A 19,173-nucleotide genomic window follows, 5' to 3' on the forward strand; every position below is an offset into this window, starting at 1 on the left:
TCAAGTCTTATTTTTAAGCCTTACTGGAAAAGCAGTTTTTACTTTTGGACAAATTCAGCTCTACTGAGATCTCTATTTGTTGCTGTATGTACAAGTATTTACGAGGTGTTTCTACTTTGGCTGGATGAAACTATTCCCAGATTGTGTCAACACTGAGTTCTGCAATATTTTTTAGTTCCTGATATGATGATGATGATGATGATGATGATGATTTTTCCTTATTCATGCCCCCATAGCTTTTTGTTTTGTTTTGTTTTTGTGCTGGTCCTGGGGCTTGAACTCAGGGCCTGGGTGCTATTCCTGAGCATTTTGCTACCACTTGAACGACAGCTCCACTTCTGGCTTTTTTTTTTTTTTTTGCCAGCCCTGGGCCTTGAGCTCAAGGCCTGAGCACTGTCCTTGTGCTTTCTCAAGGCTAGAACTCTACCACTTGAGCCATAGCCTTTTCTTTGTATGTGGTACTGAGGAATCAAAACCCGGGCCTTCGTGCATACTAGGCAAGCACTCTACCACTAGGCCAAACTCCCGGCCCCCACTTCTGGCTTTTTTGAGGAGTTTATTGATGATAAGAATCATGGATTTTTCTGCCTAGTCCGGCTTTGAATTGTGATCCTCAGATCCCAACCTCCTAAGTAGCTTGAGTGCCACTGGTGGTTGGCCCATGTTCCTATATCGAAAGTGTGTGCAGATTTATATGAAGTTAGAGACTCACTTGGATCCAGTGTTGAAGTCTGGAGCTTTTTCTGCAAAGCTCTTTCCTTTCTGATATTTTATCCTAGTATTTCCCACCACTTCTACTGTAATGAACTTGGATATTGTCTCCTCTAGTAAGCAAAACAGCTGTGTTCTGCTTTGACTCTTCCTGCCTGCAGTGTAACTAGAACATGTTTCTTGGCAGAAAGGCAAGGTGCTCATATAGCTTTATGGTGGCTTGTTTCTTCTTCAAGGAGCACAAATATACATTTTTGTATAGTGTCTGGAAACTGTTGCCTTATATATTTTGATGGCTTTGCAGTTTATCTCATCTGAAGGTTCATCTGATGCAGTTATTTCATAATGGCCAGAGGCATAATCCTACACTGTTGGATTATTTTGGAAGGATGTCAAAAATATTTAGATGAAGTTACAGGAAAGAATTATAGTGAATCTTAACTGATCTTAGATTTCACAGTTCTTTAAGAATTTCATATTTGTGGCTTCTGGGAGTTATTTGTCCTCTTCAAATAAATCCAGCAGATGAGATAATGTAAATAATAAAGCAAAGGTACTTATTTTGTGTTTACAGTGTTTATTCAATGTTCTTATTGGCTGTTTTGCCTTGGAACTTTCTGACTTATAGAACTTAACATGAAAATAAGTGGATTACTTTTGTGGTGGTTCAGTTTAGATTGGTAGCCATGTATCTATATTCGTTCCAATTGCCTAAAGATGGTTTTAGTAGGCTTTCTTGCCATTAGAATAAACTTCTCATGCTTAATAGTAATGTTATTGTTGTAATACAACAGTAAAGGCCAGATTCTTTTTTTCATCCAATCCTGGGCTTGAAGTCAGGGCCTGAGCACTGTACTTTCTCAAAGCTAGTGCTCTACCACTTGATCCACAGCCCCATTTCCAGCTTTTTCTGTGTATGTGGTACTGAGGAATCAAAACCAGGGCTACGTGCATGCTAGGCAAGCACTGTACCACTAGGCCATGCTCCTGGCCTCTAGGGCCAGATATATCTACAGAATGTGTGGTATTTTTATATTATTCTTGTGTGACTTTCATACATACATGCAGTGAACATTTGACATCTGACTTTTTCTTGAACCATTTCACTTGACAGTTAATCATATTGATTTTTTACTGTGTTAAGCATAGTACTAGATGACAGAGGGGGCAGCAACAAAAGAAGTAGATTGGGTGCCTAATTAAATGGCTAAGCAAGATAGTACATACATAAGGCAACAAAGTATTCTAATAAAGATTAATGAGTGTATATAGAATGATTGCTTCTGCTTTCAGATAGGCTGTAGAAAGGAGTTTGATTTTGAGGAAGTTGATGGGTGTGATTTGACAAGAAACAAATGTTTCTTCTAAAAAAATAAGGAATGATGCGTTGGAGGGTGATAGCTGAGAACCAGAATTGTTCTTTGGAAAGCAAGCAGATTAAATAGATTTGAGTAGAAGTTTGTTTAGAAGATAGTAAGAAATTGGTTTGTAGAGCTAATTAGGGTGTAGGGAATATAGATTGTGAGCCATAGACTTGCTAGGAGACATTTTTGATTGCCATATATGTTAAAGTTAGACAAAATTAGTAATTTTGTGTTCACAAACAAGCTTTATGGGTGCTTACTACTTCTGAGGTGAACTAGGGTTTTTTCAAACTGATATATTTTATTGAAATCCTTTTGCATAAATACCTAAAGATAATAAAAGCAGTGTAAATGCTAATATTTGCTGGGTAGAGAATAAAATTTACGTATAAAGCAGAATAGAAAGAAAAATAAAGAATAAAATATGTTATCCAAGAGAAATTATAACATTAGATCAGAATTGGACAATTGATGTCAGTTTTGGAGGGACAAAGTTTAAATGGTTCTAAAATATTATTCTACAGTTGTTAATTTGACCCAAAGAATTCTTAAATTCAAAGAGAGCCAAATATCTTACAGTTCCCGAGAAAGGATTGAAGTTATTGAAAATAAAAATAAGTAAGTCTTGATGTCTGATGAATTAGTTTTGAGATGAACTGTGAAGCAAATTAAGACACTGAAGTAGTGAATTTGGGTATAATTTGAAAAATGAAAACCTATTTTGTGTAGGCATTTGCAACGTACTTGTTGCAAGATGAAGAGTGTACAACATTAGTGAATTTACAAGTTATGACTGGCTGCATAAAGGAAAATAAAATATTTTAAAAAAGTATAACTATTATTCTATGCTGCTGTCAGAAAAAACGATATTGCTCCATTTGTAAGGAAATGGAAAGACTTAGAAAAAATCATATTAAGTGAAGTAAGCCAGACTCAAAGGAACATAGGCTCAATGGTTTCCCTCATTTGTCACAATCAGTAGAAACCTTGGGCTCTCGGGGCTGGGAGTTTGGCCTAGTGGTTAAAGTGCTTGCCTAGCATGCATGAAGACCCCGGTTCAATTCCTCAGTACCACATATAGAAAAAAGCCGGAAGTGGTGCTGAGGCTCAAGTGGTAGAGCCTGAGCTCAAGCCCAGGACTGGCAAAAAAAAAAAAAAAAAAAACCTTGGGCTCTCCTAGCAGAGATTCACAATAGAACAAAATCTAGATGCATAAGGCCATATAGTATGATGCTAAATGTAAGGACCTCCAGGATATAGAAACAAAAGCCATATAATGAGTGATTGTTGTCCTTAATGTACTATGTTATTTCTTATCTCTCTTGCTGTCCCTTGGTTATCTCATATTGTTACAATATTTTACCTTATTATGTGATACATTTTATATATGCTTAATTGGTTATTTGAAATAGGAGAGGGAAGGGGGGAAATCAAGTTGTGTGTGGGGGGAATGGGGACCATGACATGAGAAAGGGTATCAATATTTGGGAAGTAATGTACCTTTTATCTGATGAATATAATGTAACCCTTCTATTAATTACAATAAAAAATATATAACTATTGTGGGTGAGAAAGAGGGATAAGCTGATACTATGTAATGGGAAAGAAAGAAATAATGTTCTACGAGTTAAACTTTTTGTTCTATGTAATACTTGAGGTTTTTGTATTTTTTGTTATTCATAAGCTTTCTAAATCAGAATGCTCATTAGTGGGAATGTAAAAATGATTATGTATGTAATTACTCAGTATCAATAAAGAAAAAATATGTACTGGAAAAAAGTATATTGTTATTTTATTAGAGTTGAATTTCATATATTTGTCTTTTGTTCCAGGTTACTACTTTTTCTATGACCCTGGTGGTGTTTTCTTTCAACATAAAGTGCTTTGTAGCCTTTATTGATTAACTGAACAACTTCAGGTTAGTATATTTTATGGATAATGTTTCGTTGTATATATATTCATATTTTGAGAGCTGGATACGTTTGTGGTTAAAGCTGTATATGAATGTATCAATGAAATAAAAAGGCCAGAATAGGAATTGCATGTTTATGGCCTTTGGGAGTTGTTTGTCCTCTTCAAATAAAGCTAGCAAATGAGACAATGTAAACAATAAAAGTACTTATTTTGTATTTAAAGTGTAAATACTGTTCTACCACATTGTTCTACCACACATTTTTGAACAGTGAATTAGTTAGAAACCCTTTTTGACTGTATACTATGTACCATTTGTAATTTATAAAATACAAAAAATACTTTACCTTTAAATACTTTGTAATTTAAAGTATAGAACTAGAGAAAACAAGTTATTGTACTTTGAACTTTTGGCATCATTGTTTAGCATATTTGGTGATGAAAAGAAACCATTTCATTAAAAAAAATTCCTAACATTTTAATTAATTAATTAATTTCATTTTACTAGCCATGGCGTCACTTCTGGTTTTCTGGTGGTTAATTGGAGATAAGAGTCTCAGGGACTTTCCAGACCAGGCTGACTTTGAATCATGAACCTTAGATCTCAGTCTCTTGAGTAGCTAGGATTACAGGCATGAGCCATTAGCGCCTGGCAATTTCTAACATTTAGCTGTGCTTTTAAAGTATCCTTGTCCATATGCTGACATTCTGTAGCAATTAAAATTTTAATTAATTTTTAGTGTTAAAATTTTAATTAATTTTTAGTGTTCATCTGTTAGTTTTGACCAGTATATATTCATTATGACAATTAAGATAGTTTCAGTCTTTTGAATCTATTTGTGTTGTTCTGTTACAGTTAACTTTTTCTTTCATTGTAGTATGTAACAATCATTGATCTGTTTTTTTATCCCTCAAGTTTTCCTTTTTCAGTCTACTGTTTAAATGAAATTATTGAATGTGCTTTTAAGTCTTCTAAAATTAGCATAATACCTTTGAAATTTATCCATATTCCTGTGTCTATCAGTAGTTATATGAATCAGTAGTTTTTTTTTCTTCTGTTATAGTGTAGTGTACTATTCTACTGTATTCTGATGGCTTTACCACTGGATGTCATAGTTATTTTACTCATTAATTGAAAACATTAGTGGTGTTTTACATTTTGGGTATACATGATGTTCCAGTCATATATTTAAAAATTAAAAACATGATTCTGTATTTATTTATTAAAAGAAGTAACTGTTTATTGTTGCTGAAATAGATCATATGGATCAGTGAAATAGATCATTAACTATCATACTTTTTATTAAAGAATTTATTGACATTGATTTTTATATCATATTTCAAATGACACTGGCACTTAGTTTTTAGAACATAATCAAAATTAGGCTAAGGGTTTGTATATCATAGATACATATTAATTTATGAAATAAAACATTATTTCTATAGAGTCATAGGTTTTTATGTCTATGTAGTTATGTTTATATTTCCAATACCATGTCCATAGCATTGGGTATGCAAATATTGAGTCCCCTCTCTTGTACTGTTTGGATCTAATAGCCACATATTAAGGATTTGCATGTTCCTTTGTTCTTTTGGTCTTGACTTGTCTCACTCAACATGATTCGCTCTAGATTCATCCACTTCCCTGCAAATGCCATTATTTTATCCTGTCTGCTGGCTATGTAGAATTCCATTGTGTATATATATATATACATATACATATATATATATATATATATATATATATATAGCACATTTTCTGTATCCATTCGTCTGCAGTAGGGCATCTGGATTGTTTCCGTTGCCTGGCTATTGTGAATAGTGCAGAGGTAAACACAGCTGAGCAGGTGTCCTTATCATACCTTGGGTTATGATATTCAGGGTACATGCCCAGAAGTGGATGATGGGATCGTAGGGAAGGTCAATTTTCAGTTCTTTAAGAAACCTCCACACTGCTTTCCAGAGTGGCTGAACTAGTTTACAATCCCACCAGCAGTGCAGTAGGATTCCTTTTTCTCCACAACCCTGCCAGCAACTGTCATTGTCTGAGTTTAATCTTGGTCATTTTTGTTGGGGTAAGGTGGTATCTTAGGGTTGTTTTTATTTGCATTTCCTTTATTACCATTGATGATGAATATTTTCTCATCTGCTTTTCTGCCATTTTAATCTCTTCTTCTGATAACTCTCTCTTTAGTTCCCTTACCCATTTAGTGAATAGTTTTTTGGGTTTGGGGGGGATTAGTTTCTTGAGTTCCCTGTAGATACTGGATATTAAGCGTTTGTCAGATGTATTATTGGTAAATATCTTCCCAGTTGGTTGGCTGTCTTTCTACTTTAGTAGCTATGCTTTTATCTGTGCAGAAACCTTTTATTTTTAGGTAGTCCCATTTATTCAGTCTCTCTCCAATCTGTTGTGACCCTGGGATTCTGTTCAGGAATCTTTTGCCTGTGCCTATGAGTTCCAGTGTCTCTCCTACTCTATCATGCAGCAGCAGTTTCACGGTTTCTGGTCTGACATTGAGGTCTTTGATCCACTTTGAGTTAATTAATGCTTGTTCATGGCAAAAGGCTAGGGTCAATTTTTAGTTTTCTGCATATGGCTGCCCAGTTTTGCCAGCACCAATAATTGAATAGACTGTGTTTGTTCCACTGTATATCTTTGGCTCCTTTGTCAAATACAAGTTGACTATAGGTATGTGATTCTATTTCTGGGTCTTCTATTCTGTTCCCTTGATCTTCTGGTCTGTTTTTGTGCCAATACCATGCTGTTTTTGTTATTATGTCTCTATAGTAGAGCTTGAAGTCTGGTATTGTAATACCACCAGAATTACTCTTTTGGCCTAGAATTGTTTTGGCTATTCTAGGTCTTTTCTTGTTCCATATGAACCTTTGGAAACTATCATACTTTTGCATTATGATTGCATTTCTTTTTAAGTCCTTCCCTCCCTGCCCCTCTCTTTTCTCTCTCCCTTCCATTTCTTTCCTTCCCTGTCTTTCCTCTTTCCCCTGTTGTTCCATCCCCCCACCTCTCACCCCTCCGCCCTTGCAGGAGACTAAATTCTGGGCGATACTATGCAAGTGTTCTACCTCTGAGCTACATTCCCACTCCATTTTATTTTATTATTTTATTTTGGAGGCTTGCCTTGCTATGTAGCCAAAGCCGACCTACAACTTTGAAGTTCTCCTACCTCTGCCTCCCAAGTATTAGAATTACAGGTGTATACCACCGTGCCCAATACCAAAAATGTTATTACAAAGAAATCAGAAAAAAATGGTCAGAGATTCATAGCTAGGGAAAGAGACTATAATTTATGGCCATTTTGAGTCTGTGGAAAGCAAAGTGATATACAATTACTAGAAGTGGGCATATTTAAAATTGTGATCTTTTCTGATTTTCTTGAAGGCTAGAATTGTAGAAGGGAGGTTTATGTAATTAAGCCTTGCTTACATATCTCTCACAGTTACTAAAAGCCAATGAATTAAAAGACCTTTTATATGTTAGAAGTTCACTTTAAAAGCCCAAATGTTGGGCCGGGAGTTTGGCCTAGTGGTAGAGTGCTTGCCTAGCATGCACGAAGACCCGGGTTCGATTCCTTGGTACCACATACATAGAAAAAATCCATAAGTGGTGCTGAGGCTCAAGTGGTAGAGCACTAGCCTTGAGAAAGTCCAAGGACAGTGCTCAGGCCCCGAGCTCAAGCCCAAGACTGGCACACACACAAAAAAAGCCCACATGTTGCGTATAACATAGTGTAAATTTTCTCGAAGGAATGCTTGGGATGAAAGTGTCATGCTTGAAGAAATTAGGATCTTTGACGTTGCTTGTAAAGCTGTTTGAATATTTACAAGGAATGTGTTTATTAGTTGCTGTATGAATGAAAAAGGTAATATGCTCTGACTTAGAATTTGCTTTGGTGTAAGTACTTGCTGTTAAGATATTTACTGAAGCTGTAGTGATACAACTTCAGACTATTATCTTGTTTCTGAATATTTTGAATGAATTATATAAGTTTCATAGTTTCTTTATAGAAAAATAGTATTCTATATTGTCTTCTCAGAGATTTCTAAAGTAGGGAAAGTATCTTAACAGACCAAGTACATTTTAGAGATGTTTCTGGGACAGAATACAGGTGAACCTACCTAATCTGATAATGCAAAATGATCTAAAATTTGAAACAAATAACACCAAAAGTGAAAATATAATCCTTACATTTTCTGTTATGTAGTGAAACATTTAAAGTCAATTTGAATCATGAATTTATTTCTCAGATATTATGGTACAAATTAAAGTTGATAAAGAGATTGCTCAGAGCTGTTCCCAGTGCCTAACTTTGTGCTGGGCATTTATATCTGCTTTCTAATTTTTTTTCTTGAAAAAAATGAATCAAAATGTAGGTAGTAAGTTCTTGAGTGCTGACTTAATACATCTAGATGATGTCTCCTCCCAATTCCCCCCCCCCACCTCGAGCTTGTTATAGCTTTTTAGCTATAATTCTTCATATGTGATTTTAGGAGTCTTTTGGAATTATGTGATGTAAAGCCTTGTTTGTGACTGGATTTTCTTTTATGTTTTTATCTTGTCTACATATGGGCCCTTATCTTCATGAAAGATACTGAACAAGCCTCAACAGTTTTTTGAATTCTGCCATCTCAAAGTTGAGTTGCTCTATAATCCTGTGATAGTCTTTCTTCCTTTCCTTTCCTTTTCCTTCCTTCCTTCCTTCCTCCCTCCCTCCCTCCCCTCCTCCCCCTCCCTCCCTCCTTTCCTCCCTCCCTCCTCCTCTCTCTTTCTTCCTTTCTTCTTTTTTGTGGTGCGTAGGAATTGAACCTAGCACCATTTATATAGTAAGCAGGTATTCTATCACTGGACTACTACTAGACTCTCAACTCTTCTATTTATCTTTTCATTGACATTACCATAAATAAAATTCTTAGTAACTTTTTTCCTTACTAAAGAAATCTATAGTTTCTGTTTCCTTCCTTGATACTTTGTATAGTATTAGGATTCTGTAATAGTAGGATTTGAACTCAAGCATTTTGCTTTCAAGGCAGGTGCTCTGTCACTTTAGCTACACCCACAGCCCAGACATTTATAAAGTTTATGTTATTGAGTCATGAGATTTGGAATCAGTCAACAAAGTTTTTTCATGGGACTCAATAATTTCAAGACTTTTTTTTTTTGGTATCAGCAATGGTTAAAACTCAGAGTCATTGTTGATATGAAGAATTGCCATTTTTCTTGTTGTTGTTGTATTTTTTTTTTTCCAGTCTTGGACTTGAGCTCAGGGCTTGAGTACTGTCCTTGGACTTTCTCAAGGCTAGAACTCTACCACTTGAGCCTCAGCACCAATTCTGGCTTTTTTCTATATATGTGGTACCGAGGAATCGAACCTGGCCTTCGTGCATGCTAGGCAAGCACTCTACCACTAGGCCAAACTCCCGGCCCCTGTTGTTGTATTTTTATAGAATGAAAGAGATGGGCAAAATTGCTTCCTTACTAAAGAAAGGAACTTGTCAGGTACCTGTGGCACACACCTGGAATCCTAGCTACTCAGGAGGCTGAGATCTGAGAATTATGATTCAAAGCTAGCCTGGGCAAGAAAGTCCATGAGACTGTTTATCTCTAGTAAAACTGTGTGGTGCTGTGGCTCAAGTGGTAGAAAACTAAGGGACAGTGCTAGGCCCAGAGTTCAAGCCCCAGGACTGATTAAAAAAGAAAAGAAAAGAGGAGGAGGGGGGCTGGGAGTTTTGCCTAGTGGTAGAGTGCTTGCCTACCATGCACAAAAACCTGGGTTCGATTCCTCGGTCCCACATACATAGAAAAAAAGCCGGAAATGGTGCTGAGGCTCAAGTGGAAGAGCTCTAGCCTTGAGAAAGTCCAAGGACAGTGCTCAGGCCCTGAGCTCAAGCCCAAGACTGGCAAAAAAAAAAAAAAAAAATAAGAAGAGGAGGAGGAAGAGAACATACTTTAGACTTTATTCTAGGCTGTATTCTACAATCATATATCCCTGTCAACAATGTTAAAAGATAATGGGTGTAGTTACTGCATTAGAATGACTCCAGAAGCAATAGTAAATCAGTTGTAGTACGTTTAATCCAGAATATAACATAAAATTAATAGTTTAATATCTGCCATTTCAAACAATTTTCCACAGGGAGGAGGAAGATGAAATTTACTGCCCATTGATTAGACTTGTGAAATGATAAATAAATGGTTAACCCTATTATAAATGCTTGCTCTAATTAAAGCCAAAATAAATGTTTGTAAGAGATACTGTAAACAGTAGATGACATTCCTTTAAGAGGAATAAGTATGTAGGATTTATTAGAATACATTGTAAACATGTGGAGAAATGTCACTGAAATCCCTCCCCAGTGTAACTAATTTATGCTAATAAAATTACAATCTAATTAGAATAAAAAGACAAATAAATGCAAGTTAAAGCTAAAATGTTGCTCATACTGCTAACATAATTTGGCAAGTATAGGCTGTGAACTATATTTACCTAACAGGATTTTTGTGTGTTCGGCATTGTGTTTTGTAAGTAGGAGGCTAATGAATTATTAGCTGCTGTTTTATTGGTTTGGGAGTTTTAAAGAAGATGCTGTGACACAAGGTTGGTTAGCCACTCATGGTGGTTAAAGAATCAGAAATTGGATAGGGCATGGCTGAAATGGTACAACATTTGCCTAGCAAGCTCAAGGCCATGGGTTCAAACCCTACTAACACATAAACAAATGAACAAATAAATGCTAAACAAAAAAATCAGAAATGATCTATACTTACACTGTCTAAGATGGTAACCACTGGTTACACAGAGCTATGCAAATGAAATAAACAATTCAGTTCTTTGCTTTAACTAGCTATATTTCAAGTGCTCTCTAATCATACAGGATGTTGACTATCGTATTTCTATCTTTTTGAAGTGCTTGGGGTATTTAACACTCAATGGCAACTCTGAGAAAGCTGCTCTTCAATCACAACACTTTTTAGGCAAGTACTATACCACTTAAGCCATGTCCCTAGCCCTGTTTTGGTTTCTTAGTTTATTTTTCAAATGAAATAGTTGCTTTTGCCTGAATGGCCTCATGTCTTGATCCTCATGTCTGTCTTCCCAGTGACTGGTGTCACAGATATTTAGTATATACATGCCTGGATTTTGGGGGGACAGGGTAGAGTAGGGGATAAGTCTCATTTAACAATTTGCCCAGGCTGGCCCTGAAACACCATCTTAATTTCCTTCTAAGCAGATCACTTTCAAAATGTGTACATTGTGTTGGAGTCTTACAGCAAAAGAGGTCTTTTGTGGTGTGACTCTTGCATCACAGGCAGTTAGTTTATGCTTTGTCTAAGTAAGGCACTATAGAGGAAGGGTAGGTACAAATGTTGGCAAGATACCTTCAGCGTATGCAGGGCTCTGATATTGCTTATTGCCAGATTGAGGCTGTAGGGTTGCAGGGAGACTGCTACAAATGGTTGGTGTAATATTGCACCAGAAGTCCCTATGACCACAAGTTTCCATAGGATATTATGGAGGAGCCTCCTTTTACTTCAGTATCCTTTCAGTACTCTATGAGAAAGCTTATTATGGTATTCATCTAAAAGGAATATTAAAAGATATATTTATTATATAGCATACTTTGAAAGTTGCATTCAAAACTGAGTGACAATAAATTGATCATCGATGAAGATAGGTAGATGCTATAATTTGTTTACCCATATACCTATTGGGTTTATCACACCCTAGCTCTTGCTTGCTTGCTTTCTTCAATCTTTCTTTATTTCTTTCTTTCTTTCTTTCTTTCTTTCTTTCTTTCTTTCTTTCTTTCTTTCTTTCTTTCTTTCTTTCTTTCTTTCTTGGCAAGTTCTTTCATTTTGAACAAGTGAAATCCTCTTACCTTTCCCTTCTGCTTACCTAAGATTACACCATGTCCCACCATGCCTAGTTAGTACTATGAGATAAATTCTCACTAAGTTCCTTGTTTCTTGTCTTAAGGATGTAGCATGTATTCCTTCACAACTAAGATGAAAAGTGTAGATTTTTCAAGATACCCATTGTTAGGTCGAACAAGTTTCTTTCTAAGATTTTCTAAGTTTGTAGAAGAAATTTAATAGTGGATACTGAGTTTCGTCATATGTTTTGATTTTTTGCATGCTTTTTCCTTCTTCTGTTTGTTTCTTTTAAAAAATTGATATAATGAATTTAATAACTTGATTTTTAAGTATTTATCTATGGTCTTGAAATAAGCCCAATTGTTTATTATATATATTTTGACTAGACATTTCACTCATGTTCTTATCATTCTTTTGTATTAATTTTTCTGTTTTTACTTTTTAGATAGTTTCTGTGGCTTTTTTCCCTCAGGTTAATTAATCTTTTCTTCTGCCCTGTTGAATTTGATAATTTTATGTATTTTATGCATAGAACTGTTCTACCACTTGAGTTCTGTCCCTAGCCATTTTATGTTCCTATTTTGTTTTTGAGATAGTATCTTTCTAACTCTCTGAGTTGGCTTCCAAATCATGGAAACCTTGATCTTCTGAGTAACTGGAATTACAAGTACACCATAACCAAATCCAGCTTGTATTTTTTTCAACTTGAGATATAGTAGTTTTCATCTTGAGAATCAGTTTCATTTAAATATTTAAAAATTTATCTCTAATGTTTTCAATATAAAACACGTTTTAAATAATTTAATATTCTTATTACTAATTATAACAAGTTAGTAAATTGTTTTCTTCACTATGGTTCTTATTGTCTTATATTTTTTTCATGCCTGATAATCTTATTTATTTAATTTATTTATTTAAATTGTTATTGGCTGGCTTTGAATTCCTGGGCTCAAGTGATTTTTTCTATTTCAGCCTTCTGCAGGTTTGCTAATATTTGATTGTATTAGGAATATTCTTGGGCTTTCTCTGGGATGTAGTTATTAGGAGATCATTTGAGACTTGATTTTTTTTTTTTTTGGCCAGTTGTGGCCTTGAGCTCAGGGCCTGAGCCCTGTCCTTGGACTTCCTCAAAGGCTAGAACTCTACCACTTGAGCCTCAGCACCACTCCCAGCTTTTTTCTATGTATGTGGTACAAAGGAATCAAACCCGGGTCTTCGTGCATGCTAGGCAAGCACTCTACCACTAGGCCAAACTCCTGGCCCGAGACTTGATTTTTATAATTTGTTATATGGCATAGAGAGTGCTCAGTCTTTACTATTGAGGCAAGATCTTCCTAAGTACTTCATACAATGTCTCATGAAGTAATAGCATTTTGATTTTGGCTGGTGAAACAATCACTATCATGGGTCTGTGTAGTAGTGGTCTTACAGGAACATTCGAGATTTCCTTCTCCATATATTTGAGATGAATATTTGGGTTATTTGAGATGAATATTTGAGATTCATTCAGTATTTGCTGAGTATTTGAATTATCTTTCTGCAGATCTCTGTGTTTTTTTTTTCAAAGTGTAGCTTCTCTTGTTTCTTTCTTCTGCAATAGGTACTTTGGTCTTCATGGTCTCTGAACTATTTTGTTTCATCAGTTCAGATGAGTTTATTTGTTAACTCACTTAGCTCTACCTTGATTTCTTTTCTCTGTGCTATGGCCTCAAGTCTCTAGAAGTGGTTAGGTAGGGCAATCATAAGGTTTGCATCATTTTTTGTTTCTCTGGAATCACCTTTCTTTGTTTCTTGATGTCCAGTTTCTTGAGAATTGTTGTTTCTTACAATTTGTCCTTTTTTTCCCCTCAAGTGAGAAGTGAATCTGGTTCTTGTTACTAATTCTTGATTTCTGTGTACTTATTTAGCTAATGCAAGATTTTATTGTTGTGTACAGATTTGTAAATCTGTAAATTTTGTTTCTAAAAGATGAATTTTTCCCACAAAGCTATTCTATGTGCTTTTAGAAAGTATTTTTGAGTATTATTTCTAAATAGTTAAAAATAAATTATAACACACACTAATGTAGTTCAATTATTAAACTGTGATGTGGAGAATAGAATAAAAAGCTGAGAATTGTCTAGGGAATACATCTTGATGAAACCTGTCAGTTTTAGCTGTGAAATTTGTTCAGCCTGAGTACACAAGAGACATCTACAGAATATTTAAGTTTTATGGGCGAGTGTTATAGGAAAGGATGGAGGTGAAATGAATTATGTGAAGCAAATTTTAAAGCATGGGAGCTTATTGAAAATTTTTTTTCTTATAGACTGATAGTAGGAGCTAGGGCACTGTAGCTTATCACTCTAATTCAGGAGAAAGAGTTGATTTTTAAATAATTGTATTTACCACTGGGTAAATTTCTTTTGAGACAGGCCTTTTTATCTGGTCCCTTCCCCTCCCTTCCCCCTACTCCTTGACCTTAGGGCCTGGGTGCTGTCTCTGAGCTTTTGTGCTTAAGTCTAGCACTTTACTATTTGAACCACAGTACCACTTCTAGCTTTTTTGATGTTTATTTGGAGATAGGAGTTTCATGGAACTTCCTGCTCAGGCTGGCTTTGAACTGCCATCCTTAGATCTTGGCCCCCTGAGTATTGATTGCCCTATGAGTAGCTAGGGTGGTAAGTGTGAACCATGGTTGCCCAGCTACTGGCATCCATTTTTGCTTCCCAAGTTCTAGATTTTCAGGTGTGCAGCATCATAGCTAGCATAGTTAAGTTTTTGAAATGAAGTTTCTGATTTTTTTTTTTTTTTTTTGCCGGTCCTGGGCTTGAGCTCAGGGCCTGAGCACTGTCCTTAGACTTTCTCAAGGCCAGAGCTCTACCACTTGAGCCTCAGCACCACTTCCGGCTTTTTTCCATGAATGTGGTACTGAGGAATTGAACCTGGGTCTTTGTGCATGCTAGGCAAGCACTCTACCACTAGGCCAAACTCCCGGCTGAAGTTTCTGATTTCTCATCAGTTGAAGAACAATGTTTATCCCAAAGGTTGTAGTAAAGATTAAATAGAATCAACTACATGAAAGTACATTGCAGTATTAGCTAGGTACTTAAACAATCTTTATCTTGGTTTTATTTATTTATTTATTTTTTTGGTGTGAATTTGTATTAATCTTTACTTTTTAATGATTAAAAGAAGCTTTATTTTTTGATTACATATTTTCCCTACTGATTATTTTACCATAGAAGCAGTACTTATAGATACCTTGGATACTGTTAAGGAAGCAAAAATGAAGCATGTTTCTACTGGTTGACCTGAAATTTTTATAGCTTGAAAAGAACCAGAGCCTTGTGGGCATACCTCTGTGTTAGAAAATGTTAGACAAGAGAAGGATCTGAGGAAGAGTTCTAATTTGGAAAAGGATGGTGGAATTTTTTTTTTTTTAATGGGCTATCGTGGCAAGGATGTGAGAGTGCCAGTGGAAAATCCTTAAACCCCCTCCTACTGCTTAATGGAGATTGAACCTAGCACTTACCCTAGGAATGCTCTCTACCTCTTTGAGCCATGACCCATATCCTTTTTGGTTTTGTGTTTTGTTTCTGAGATAGGGCCTCACTGACTTTGTTTGACCTGGCCTTGAACTTGAGATCCTCTTGACTCTGCCTCTACCATATGTGGCTGAAGTCTCAGTTTTTTTTTTTTTGGTGTTCTCACAAGTAGATTTTTCTGTAATTGGCTTTTTAGTCCGCTCCCAGCTCTTCAGTCCCTGACTCTCAGCTTTCCAAATATAAAAGCATAGCTATTATCCCACAGTTTTAAAGTTCTTGATTTCAGCAGGCAGTGATGAAACTTAAGAGATCAAGAAATTAAGTTTTTGTTTTCTTCCCTAAGTTCTGTTTTTTCCTTGTGCCTTCTATACAGTGTTTTAGGTCCTGCTTTGTAGGTAGTCTTCAGTAAAGGAAATGGGGTGTGTGTGTGTGTATGTGTGTGTGTCTGTAAAACATCTCAGTAGATAGGCCTGGGAGGGAGATTTGAATAGGGTTTTGCAGCAGCTATTTTAGTTGATGACACATCTTCAATTTAAATTGCAGTTGACTTTTTTCACTTTGCCTCATCCCTCTGTAATAAGTGTAGTTGAAGTCAAATGAGATCATTTTTGATAGTTGGTTTGCAAACACTGATAGGTGCATCCATCCTTCCGAAACTTAGATGTACTTTTCGTGGAGTTCAATTTGTGATTGGAAGTGTCAGCTATTTATATATGCATACTTACCAATTTTCTGCAGCTGCTTCTTAACACTTCTTGGTGGTGATGGGGTGGTGTGATATAGAGTCTTGTTATATAGTACAGACTGGCCGCAAACTTGTGATCTTTTTACTTGAGCTTCCCAGCTGCTAGAATTAAAGGCATATGAAACCACTAGGTCCTACTTGACTACCAGTTATGCAATTCCCTGTAATACAATCTATAATTTGCAATTAAATTATACTTGTCCCTTTTGAAATACATAAGTCTTCTTACTAGTTGCTAGTTTGCCTTTTGCGTTGGGGCTTTTTGTTTCTCTTAGTTAATTTAAATGCCTGGTTTTGTTGTTTATCATCTGTGGAAGACACTAACTTATCCAGATATTAGCTAAGTATGAATATTTGGTTACCACATCTAGGATGACTGGGGTATTTCTGAACTTTTCCAAATGTAGAAGTGTTTCTGACTACTAGCTATGAACTTTTTTTTTTTTTTTTGAGTGGGGGCGGTCATTGAACTTGAACTCGGCCTGCGTGTTGTCCTTGAGCTCTTCATCTCAACGCTATCACTGTTCCCCTAGGCCTGGGCATTGTACCGGAGCTCTTCAGCTCAAGGCTACTTCCCTGCCCTTGAGCCAAGCCCCACTTTCCATTTTCTAGAGGTTAATTGGAGGTAAGAGTCTCAGGTACTTTTGTGTGCTCAGGCTGACTTTGAACCTTGATCCTCAGATCTCAGCCTCCTGAGTAGCTAGGATTATAGTCATGAGCCTGTAACTTCAAACCTTATTTTTTAAAATAAGGTTTGAAAGTAGGGCACTGTGCTTATTAAACAAGTAGACAGGCACCTTACTGCAGAGCCATGCCAGTAGTCTTCCTTACCTTGTATTTTTTTTTGCCAGTCTTAGGGCTTGAACTCAGGGCCTGGGTGCTGTCCCTGAACTTCTTTGTGCTCAATAGTGCTCTTGAGCCACAGCACTACTTCCAGACTTTTCTGAGCAGCTTATTGGAGATAAGAGTCTTACAGGGACTTTTCTGCCTGGGTTGGCTTTGAACTGCCAACCTCAAATGTTAGCTTCCTGAGTGGCTAGGATTATAGGTGTGAGCCAGCAGTGCCTAGCACCTTGTACGTTTGAAACTAATTTGACAAGGAAAAAAATATGGAAAATAATACATTTGTTATTCTACTTAGATATGTTGACTATCACTATGGAAAACACGTTTGATTTTACTGTAAAGTTCTCAGGCTAAATGTGTCATATACTAATATTTTTCTGTGTCATATTATTTTTTCACAAGTGATTTCAATAATGTTACTGTCTCTTCTTGATAGCCAATGGAAACTAGAATAAGGTTTATCTTAGATTAAACAATAAGCCCAACTTCTTTGTATATATTAGTTTACTACAGCTTCTCCATTTGTGACTTTTGGTAAAATGAACCAAATGGTCCCTATCCCAATATACTTCTGTATTTGAAGAAATTCTGTTTTTAGTTGCAAATTTTAAATTTTGGGGATGTAAAGGCTTCTTTTGTTGTTATTTCTTTCAAAAAATGATCTCTATTTCCTTTGATTGAACTTTCCATTTTCTATTGATAGAAATGAGAACATGAAGTTGAAAATTTTTATCTATTGAAGGCATTTTAAATGTTCTGTAGACACATTAAAAAAATTCTCTCTTTGAATAAATTACCAGGAATTAATTGTGGTGCTAATTGTTTCTTAAACATGTAACTTAAAATATTTCTTAAAATGTACATTATTTTCTCTTTAATTAGATATTGTACCTTTTCCAAGAAAATGCGCAATTAGTATTATTTGGAATGCTTTAGGAAAAGCTGTATGTGTTGTTTATTGGCATCATTCATATGTCATTTGGGTCATAGACTTGTTTCAAAGTTATATAAAATAGTACAATGAGAAAGAAGAAATATAAAAGGTAAGCTTCCATCTAAATACCAAAGGGCAAAAATTCAGTGTACTTTGTCTTCAAAACACATTATAATCCAAAGATGCTGACAGTTTATACTCAGTAGTTACGGGACTAAACCAAAAGAATATAAAATACATAGGGAAAAATTTCTTTTAGCTATGAAGAAATGATCCTATCAAATTCCTTCATTGATTGACTGCTTTTGTTATTACTATTTCTTTAAAAATATGAAATTAGTCAGTTCTAAGAAAAGCTTCAGAACAGCTGTAATTACAGCTGCAGATTTAGTCAAAATAGGGGTTCTAAAAGACTGTTTACTACTCTTTCGCACCTCTTTCCTTTGCCCCAAATAACCTAAATTTAGTTGTAAAAGTTGTAGTATGCTTCGGATTTTCGAAATTGGGGTGCTATATGTTTAACTGCACGTAGATGTGATGATTACATGCAACTAAAAGTTTCCAAAACTTTTAGTTCTACTGCTGTGCTCTACATTGTTAATTTTTTTTCTTTTTGTCAGTTGTGGGGCTTGAACTCTGGGCCTGAGAGTTGCCCCTGAGCTTTTCAGCTCAGGGCTACTGTCCTACCTCTTGAGCGACAGCACTCAAGTGGTTTTCTGGTGGTTAACTGGAGTTAAGAGTCTTGTGGACTTTAGTGCCTTGGCTGGCTTTGAACTATGATCCTCGGATCTCAACCTCCTGAGTAGCAGGCATGAGCCACCATGCCTGGCTTTAAATATAGGGGGGTGTGTGGGGGGGGAGGGAAATGGGTACCAAGACATGTGAAAGGGTATCAATGTACGTGAATTAATGCACCTTCTCTCTGGCAAATATCATGTAACCCTTTTACTAATTACAATAAAAAATGCAAATATATATATACATAGTTATATATATTTAATATATATATATTTAGCAGCCTGCATCTACATTGGATTTTGCAGATAAGAATATTTAGTGATTTTTATTAAGAATGAGGCATCTGCTAAAGTTACTTAGAGGGGTAATAGTTTTCAGTGTAAATTTAAGCCAGTATTGACACTATTACAAGCTGACTGTAAGCAATTTTAAAAGCCTGTGTCTGTGTTCAGAAGTATCTTGAAATTTTGTTTTAATAGTAAATTTTAGAAATGTCATTTAAA

General features: G+C 35.7%; 1 protein-coding gene across 2 annotated transcripts in view; it reads left to right on the plus strand.

Annotated features, from left to right (window-relative positions):
- Positions 1 to 19,173, plus strand: part of Fut8 (fucosyltransferase 8) — a 167,888-nt gene that overhangs the window by 15,300 nt on the left and 133,415 nt on the right. For both annotated transcript variants that reach the window (XM_090344301.1, XM_090344302.1), the window contains exon 2: positions 3,908 to 3,993. The gene's annotated coding sequence lies outside the window, so the exon portion shown is untranslated. The remainder of the gene's footprint in view (positions 1 to 3,907; positions 3,994 to 19,173) is intronic.

The sequence above is a fragment of the Megascapheus bottae genome, chromosome 14 (genome assembly GCF_031878675.1).
Source record: "Megascapheus bottae isolate mThoBot1 chromosome 14, mThoBot2.hap1, whole genome shotgun sequence".
Classification (NCBI taxonomy): Eukaryota; Metazoa; Chordata; class Mammalia; order Rodentia; family Geomyidae; genus Megascapheus; species Megascapheus bottae.